This window comes from Otolemur garnettii, unplaced genomic scaffold (genome assembly GCF_000181295.1).
Source record: "Otolemur garnettii isolate 467f Iridium unplaced genomic scaffold, OtoGar3 scaffold00205, whole genome shotgun sequence".
Classification (NCBI taxonomy): domain Eukaryota; kingdom Metazoa; phylum Chordata; class Mammalia; order Primates; family Galagidae; genus Otolemur; species Otolemur garnettii.
Genome location: NW_003852600.1, coordinates 2,536,391 through 2,544,837, shown reverse-complemented (window position 1 = coordinate 2,544,837; position 8,447 = coordinate 2,536,391).

Genomic DNA, 8,447 nt, shown 5'->3' with positions numbered 1-8,447 from the left:
CCCTCCTTCCTTCCTCACTGAGGCCCAAGCTCCTTCCATGGAATTTCCTCCCCTTACTCAGCGGGGTCCCCAGGAAAGCTGGCCCGGTGCCCAGTCCCACGGTGGCTTCTGGCATTTTACAAGAGACCCTGTCCTCCTTCCAGAGACGGCTACAGCATCCTATGACCCACCCAGACAGGGAGGCAGCTTCCAGGATTCTGCAGAAGTTCCTCCCCACCTTGCAAAACAGACTCTGGAAACCCCCCAGGCTGTGCTGTGGGTGACGCAAGGCCCAGAACTGCTGCCAGCCAGGGGACGTGGGGGAGCTGAGCGAAGAACTGCAGAGATACAGGCGACAGGTGCAGGGAGCGGCTGCAGGACCGGGTAGCTCGGAACTGCCCAACACGGACTTCTGGTTTCCGAGCGAGTAAAAGGCCCTGGCAGAAGCCTGTTTGAGTCTTGGTCGTGACTTTATCACATGACTGGACCATCTGGAAAGAAGCTGGGGATGGGGAACAGGAGGAGGAGGAGGGGGAGGGGTCAGAGAAGTGAAGCTTCACCACCTGTGAGGCTCAGGAGCGTCAGGCCACGCAGTAAACCAGTTCCTGGCTCAGGCAGTAAACCAGTTCCTGGCTCAGGCGGAGCTGAGCTCCGTGTCCTCAGTCCCCTTTTTCATGGGCCACTTGTCCGCGTGGACAGCAGGGAGTCCACACTCCTAATTTCCTGAGCAGGGGCTGTGCCCTAGATGTCCACACCAGCTGGGAAATGCTCTTTGCTGGAGAAACAGAGGCTGCATACAAGGAGGACGGGAACGAGGCCCAGCCCTGGGACCGATCTTGAAAACAGAAGCTCAGACGGTGAGGAGGGAGAGACCAGGTTCCCTAACAAGGTGAATGGGAGGGGAACTGCTAGCAGCTCCTCTCTCCAGGGCTTAGCAGAAAAAATCCAAGGAGAAAATAAAATACCACCAGCGGAGTCAAACATGGAGAGACCTTTAGAGTAAGAACAAAGACAGTCACACCTCTACCTTTGTTTCTGTTCCTTCCCTTTGAGGCAAACTTGCCCCTTAGATGGTGGTAACTAAATATGACTCTATACTATGTATGTGTGTATCAGACTAGCCCGCGTACCCACCAATATGACAATTACTATGTGCATTTACTATGAGCATGATTTAGTACTTCTTTCCTAGAAAATATCTTGTTAATGAACAAATACCTTGATTATCCAAGAGGGGGGTGTCCAGTGAAACGCTCCTATCAGAAATGCAGTTACCTAAGATGGAATTAGCATGGTAATGCAGTTACCCAAGACAAACACAGGTGAAGGGGCATCGAGAGAACATATTCCCTCCCTGTCCCCTCTCAGAAGGAGCAGAGTGCAGGTTCTGAGCCCTCAGACTCCCCCAGAGCAAGAGAGGAGGGGTGGGGTGCTGGGAGGAAGCACACGCCCACCTCTCTCAGGACCGTCTCCCACCACACCCCAGTAAAAGACGGTCTGATGTCACCTCCTCGCCCAGCAAGGGGGTGACAGAAGGTAAAGCCACCTGGGAAACGTCCTCACACACCGCAGTTCCCCTGCCTCTTCCTCCTCGGTGCTCATCTGGACAAGTCCACCCTGGCTATACCCAGCTGCCCTCCCCCGTGCCTTTGTGTTCGGCCGTCTGGCTCCTTCTCACCTGTGTGCTCACACCTCAGGCTGCCCCTCTGTAATTCCCTGCTCAGTTCTTCTCACTCTCCCAAACTGTTACTCACATCATTTCTCTCCTAAAGTCTCCAATGCTCCCTGCCCTCTTCCTCCTCCCCACCCAGCTTTACTGACAGCGAGGAAACACATGCAGACAGAGGAGAATCCCACATCCCCATCATCAGATTTACCAGAGGTTCCTACATGCCCACTGCCCTTGCTCTCGTCCAGCCCACTCCTCCCCTTGAACACGGGATTTCAACCCTTCTTATCTGCTCATAGAGAAAGGCCCTTTAATCATGAAAAAGCTCCAAGGAGCTGGTGAGACTTTGGAAAAGACATGCAAAATGGTGTGTGTGTTCTTATTTGTTTCTGAAAAAAATCTTAGAATCAAAAAATGTAGCCCCACTCTTCTAAGAGCTCCTGGTGACAATAGCCATCGTTCACAGAGCCCTTCCTGTGTGCCCAGCACTGGCATGAATGAGTTAAATTAATCCTCAACACAATTATATAAATATTACTGTGATACCTACGTCACAGATGAGCAAACTGAGGCTCAGACACTCGCAGAGTTTGAAGAGCTTGCTGAAGTCTGCAGGGCTAGGACTGGATCCCAGACAGACACGTGACCATCACACTAATAGAGCCTCTTTGTTGTGCTGAGGACACAGGGATAGAGAAAGGAATTATTTGTTCCTTCCCCTCATATCATCTCTGGAAAACAAATACACAAGCATGTACACGGGTTCTCTGAAGAAAAATCCTATTTACAATCACACTGGTTTTAATAAAAACAAGGCTGGGGGAGCGAATGGCTCTACTCACAAGTAATTTAAATGATATATTGCTTCCTCCATCGTATGTCATTTTTTAATGAACTATTATGAGGTATTATGCAAATTAAAAGTTACTGGCCTTCCGTAAATAACAAAAAGTACTTAAAATATTTAATAAGAGATTTATAACTGCTCGAGTGATTGAAGAAGGTAATTTAGCCCGTTTCTTGAACTCTGTATTTTTGGACAATTTAAAAATTGCTTACTTTACGTTCTAAAATGCCACAGCGTGACTCACTGTGATCCATCCTCGCTTGTTATACAGAGGTCAGACAATTAAGTTTGCAAACTCATCCTAAAAAAAGTGCTGCATCCCTTATTGCTGAATATCACTACGGTCACCTTGGGAGCTCTCCCCTAGGACGTGGTGTGCTGACCCAGCGCCTAGTCCACGCTTCAAAGCACTCTCTCTAGGATGAGTTCACAAACTTAATTGTCTGACCTTGTATGTTGGCAACTATTTCATTTTAACTTCTTTATGCCTGGTATAACAGTGCTCCAGATCAAGGGACTGGCACTCATAATACTCAACTGTCCTGCCCTAAAGGTGATTTATCCCAGTACAGAGAAGAAAACTAAATATTCTTCTGAAAATAAAACTGCCAAGCTGTGGACACTTTCCCGCTGCTTCTTCATCCTGCCTGTTTTTTATTTCCTCAGTTGCAAAGGTCACAGGCAACATACCCAGATCTTTGGAACAGACTGAAGCTCTTTCTGGAATTCCTGCAATTTGTCGGAACACACGAAGTCCCTGAGAATTCCCATTTTGCCACATACTAGGCATGTTCCTGGCTATGAGATGTTAAGAGAGGGGTTTACTTTGAAAAACCAACCTGGGAAGGAAGCTCAGTTCTTGCCCTGCTCTGTGTCTGCAAACAGGTTTATATATTCAGGACGTGTGTGTCCAGGAATCCCTGAACATGAATCTCCAGTCTCTAGCCATCACTAAAATTGACATCCTAAAAGTGGAGATCAAATCTGCACCCAATTTTCCCAAGCTATCCAGCAGAACCCCCTTGCCCCTCACTGTCCGTGCTGCAGCTTCTGAGTTTTGCCTTCTGGTGATACCATTCTCTGCCTGAAATACCGCCCCTTCCTTCTCCTCCTTCTTCACTTACCTGATTCTTCATCCTTCCAATCTCAGCTCGTAGATGCTTTCTTTGTGCACCCATCCAACTCTGGAACAGGTGAATTCTAAGGCTCCCCGAGTGCCCTGTTACCCTAATAGTGCCATACACCGCACACTGCCCCCGCTGCTAGACTCTTCCATTCTTGGGACACAGAACTGTGTCTGCCTTGTTAAAACTTGCGTGTACCTTGACATAGTCCAGTGAGTTAGAAAATAAAAATTACATATTGAAGGAATGAAGGGCAGTCTTCATTCATAAATCTTCTATTTAGGGCTACGTGCCTATAGATGTGTGCAAGAGAAAGGCACGTGGAAGTAAGTGGCACAAAGACCCAGAAAAAGGGAAGGGGACGGGGAGCAAAAGCCATGGCCCCTATTATATGAAAAAACATCATCGGCACAGAAAAGCTGCCGTGCACGGATGGCCGTTCCCGCTTCATCTTTCTTCCTGTTCCTCCCCCACGCATCCACCTGGCTGGACCTTACCATACGCCCCTCTCTCAACACTTTACTTCCACCCTGTCCTTTACTGCTGACCTCTGACCATCCTCCAACCTGCCCTTCTCTGTCCTCCAATGACCACGTTCATCTGATTTGAAGAGAACATATTTTTATGCTTAGACATTATCAGACCAGCATAAAAATGGAAATGATTTCATAAATAAATGTGGGATTCAGTACACACCACACATCGACTTACCCTTCACAATACATACTATGATAACATGATATATTTTCTCACAATACATACTATGAAAACATGATATATTTTCTCACAATACATACTATGAAAACACAGTATATTTCTAGGTGTATCTCAACATACTATTTTATGTCAAAAGATCAAAAGTAGACCTTGGTTTCTGCCCAAGATGAAGTAACAGAAAACGGATTTATGATCTGACCTAAAATAACAAAAACACTACAGAAAACATATGAAACAATAGTTTGCAAGACATTGAAGATCAAGCTGGTGGTCCCAAAAAGACGGGAACGCAGGAGGTGAGCCCTGTGATTGCCCCAGCGTACTGTCCTGGGGGAACTTCAGGGCCGTGGCACAGGGACGGAACCAGGTAATGTCTGGGAGACTCCCTGAGTGTCAGAGGAACAGCAAGGAGTCCAGACACCAAGGAGCTGGAGGCTGCAGGAGAGAGGAACAGGCTGGTCCAAGTGCTAACCTGAGTATGATTCAGCTCATGACTTGAAAGAATTGGAGGGAATATGCCTCATCCTAAACACTGACTGGGAATAACGCCTACTCCTTCAACCAAACTGAAAAGTTCATAACTCATAGGAATAGGGAAGGGAACTTGGGAGAGTCTTGCCTCTGAATGGAGAAGTCCTGATCCAAACAGGACTCTGGTTCCACCTGACAAATCTTAAAGCCAAGACTGGAGAGGAACAAAGCTCCAGAATGTTTACAGGAAAACAAAAATATCCAGTTCTTACTAAGGTTAAAATTCACGTGTCTGGCATATAATACAAAAGATGAGGCATAAAAAGAAACAGGACAATTCAACCATGATGGGGTTCTAGAAAAATTCAGCAAATGAAACTGACCCAGAACTGACAGGTGTTAGAACTGGCAGACAAGAACATTACTATAGTTTTTATAATAGCATTCTTTTATGTTAAAGCTAAGTACAGACATAAAAGACATTAAAAGTCCCAAATTAAACTTCTAAAGATAAAAATTACAGTGTGTGATATGTTGATTGTTTACTGCTACTTAACAAATCATCACTAACTTGGCAATTCAAAACAATACCCGTTTAGTAGTGCCTAGTTCTACAGGTGAGAAGTCTGGGAGGGTTGGGCTGGGGTCTGTGATGAAGATCTCACACTGCTGACATCATAATGTCAGCTGGTCTACATGCTCATTCAGAGGCTCTGAAAAGTAACTTCTAAACTCACTTTAATCTCTCCTCTGGTTAATTTAAGTTCCACCAACTAAGTAACCAAAATTACATCTGAAAAATTCCTTTGCCATGGAACATTATATGATCAGGGTTAGTATCTCATCAGAGTTACCATTCTAGGAATTAGGAAACGCAATTTTAGAAAATGTAATTAATGCCCCAGACTTAGCAGTCAAGGAAGGCACAAAGAAGTTTCAAACAGACAGTAAACCAACCACCTACTGGATATTCCATACCCACAAAAACACACACTAGGGACTTGCTGGTATCCATTTCCCGATACTGGTGAGACCATCCCTGTGTGCCGCTGGCACACTGTCAACAGCACATCCTGGGTGGAGTCTGGATTCTATTTTCATCCATTGGTATGTCAGCCTCTCCCACCTCGAGAAACAACCATATTAGTTCTTTGTAGGGCCTGGAGAATCTTTAACAGTGTCTCCGACACAATGTGCCCTCTATGTGTGGGTATAAATATCAAGGGGGAGTTAAACTGCATTTGTTGATTAATGCATTCATTCAGTAAATATTTACTAAGCTCCTTCTATGTCTGAGTGCCAGCTTGAAATAGAGCAGCAAGCAAATGGGACAAATTCTTCAGCCTTGTACTTTACGTTTTATTGGTAAGCAGAAGAAAGTAATTTAATAAATGATTGTGATATGGTAATAAAACTACCCATAAGAAAACTAAAATAGAACAAGTTGATAAAACAGGGTGAGGGCTGCTCACCTCTCTGAGATAGGATGATCAGGAAAGTCCTCTGGGCGGAGATCTGAATGGAGTGAGGTGCCAGCCGTACAGCGGGGGCAGAGGTAAGAGTGGCCAGCACAGAGGTCTGGGGCACGAGTGCCTGGGCAAGCTCGAGGGGTAAGGAGGAAGTCAGTGTGGGGGATCTGAGCGAGTGACGGGGGAGAATGGCAGGCAATGGGGCTGGAGGGACTCCAGGGAAGGCTCTCAGTCCTCGTCCTCCTCTGAAACACCTGCAGGTCTTTGAAAATCCATAAATGTTCAGGTCTCAAAGCCAGAGATTGGGTATCAGTTGGTTGGGGTGTTACCCAAACAGCAGCAATTCTCCAGGGGCCCCAGGGGATTCTAACACAGACATGTATAAAAACCCCTATGGGGGCCTTGCAGGCCACAGTGAAGACCATGGGTCAAGTCTGAGGGTCACCAGGGAGCGTTAGAACAGGGAAGTGAAATGACTGACCTACATTTTTAAAAGGTCATTGTGACTGCGGGTGCTGAAGAAAGCAGGTAAGGGAATAAGAGCAGGACCAGAAGTACCAGTTAAGGGCCTCTCACCCAGTCCTGGAGGAAGAGTGAGATGGTGAGGTGGGAGCTGGGCGTCATGAACCATGAATGTGGATTTGCCAGTGGAGTGCAGAAAGGACAGAAAGATTCAGTGGCCACTCAAGAGAAAGAATGGCTGGTTTGGGGCCTGTGCAGACAGATGTGGTGAGGCAGGGACCGTGGCTGGGGAGAGGGGAAGAAGGGGAAGATTTGGGGTGTGGGACGGGAGTTGATGTAAAATGACTATAAGACTGCTGTGTCGACACTTTCCTCATACCTGCCTTCTTCCTTCTGTGCTTGACTCCATCTGGCCTCATCCCAGCTCCCACCTTGTCTAAACTACAATCATCTCCTTAGCAACTCCGAAGCTCAAAATGCCTCCCTGCAGTGATGTTCTATTGCTATGAGATAACACACCTGCACAGGGGATATAAAGATCTGAGGGAAGATGCCTCTGACTTTGTCCACAACTCCTGGAAAAGACGCCGTAAACACAAGCACAAGAGAAGTTACAGCTCTTGTCAACGTACGTCTAGGTGCGGGGCCCTGTTGACAGTCCAAATCCACCCAAACGCCTGACAAATGGTAGGTCCCACTGCTTTTAAGGGTCAGGCCAATTGAATTTCAAGAGGTGTTCAATCTTCTCCAGAAGGATTCACATATATAAAATGATTGCCTGACTTAGAGTTTGCCAAAATCATTTGCATTTCTTTATTTACACATCAATATTTTATGCAAATGCTCATTAGATGTTCCTTTCATGTAAAACCTTTTTTAAGTATCCCCATGTTAAAGAAAAGTTAGACTTCTGACTCTTGGTCACTTTTAGCATGAGATTTTATCAGGTTTCTATAAAGCAATGTTGAATGTTTAAGTTTTTCTACTGGCTGATTTTTCCATTCTGGAATTAATCTGGCATGTGTATTTGAAACTACCCTTCTCTCTGCAAAACATGTTACAATAGTTTTCCTTCCTTAACTCCAAAAGGGCACTGGATTACAAATGTTTCAATGCTACTGGTTTCTTTTTAAAAGAGCTATATTGAAAAAAAAAAACAAAATAAAGCCAAAAGCTATAGTGGTTAAATTTGGAGAAAATATTTATCAAATTTTATTTATCAAAACAAAAAATTTTGTTTAAAGCTGAATAATAAAAGACCTTAAAAGGAATCTTTAAAATAATAAAATAGAAAGGCTAAATTAATATTAAAATCATTTTGTAAATATACAATAAGAAAGGTAGCCGTAAACATATCTTTACGTGTTCTTGAGATGGTACCAACCGACCCTTCCTAATTAAACATACAAGTTGGAGCTATCACTACTAACTTGTTGGGCTATAACTTGAGCTATAACTACTAACTTATTTCAGAACCAAGGTAGAGCCCCACTGCACTGTGTCTTTAACTTAATGGGAGAATCTAGGGGAGGGTGAATGAAGAGTCATAACAATGCTAGTGACAAGAATTTGCTTAGAAGTACAAAAATTTTGACAAAGTGGAAAAGGCTCTTCATATATTGAAAAAGTATTGCATGTACATAGAAATGACAAAAACAATTAAGAAATTGGGGCTACACATAAAGCTTTAGAAGCTTAGAAGTACAAAA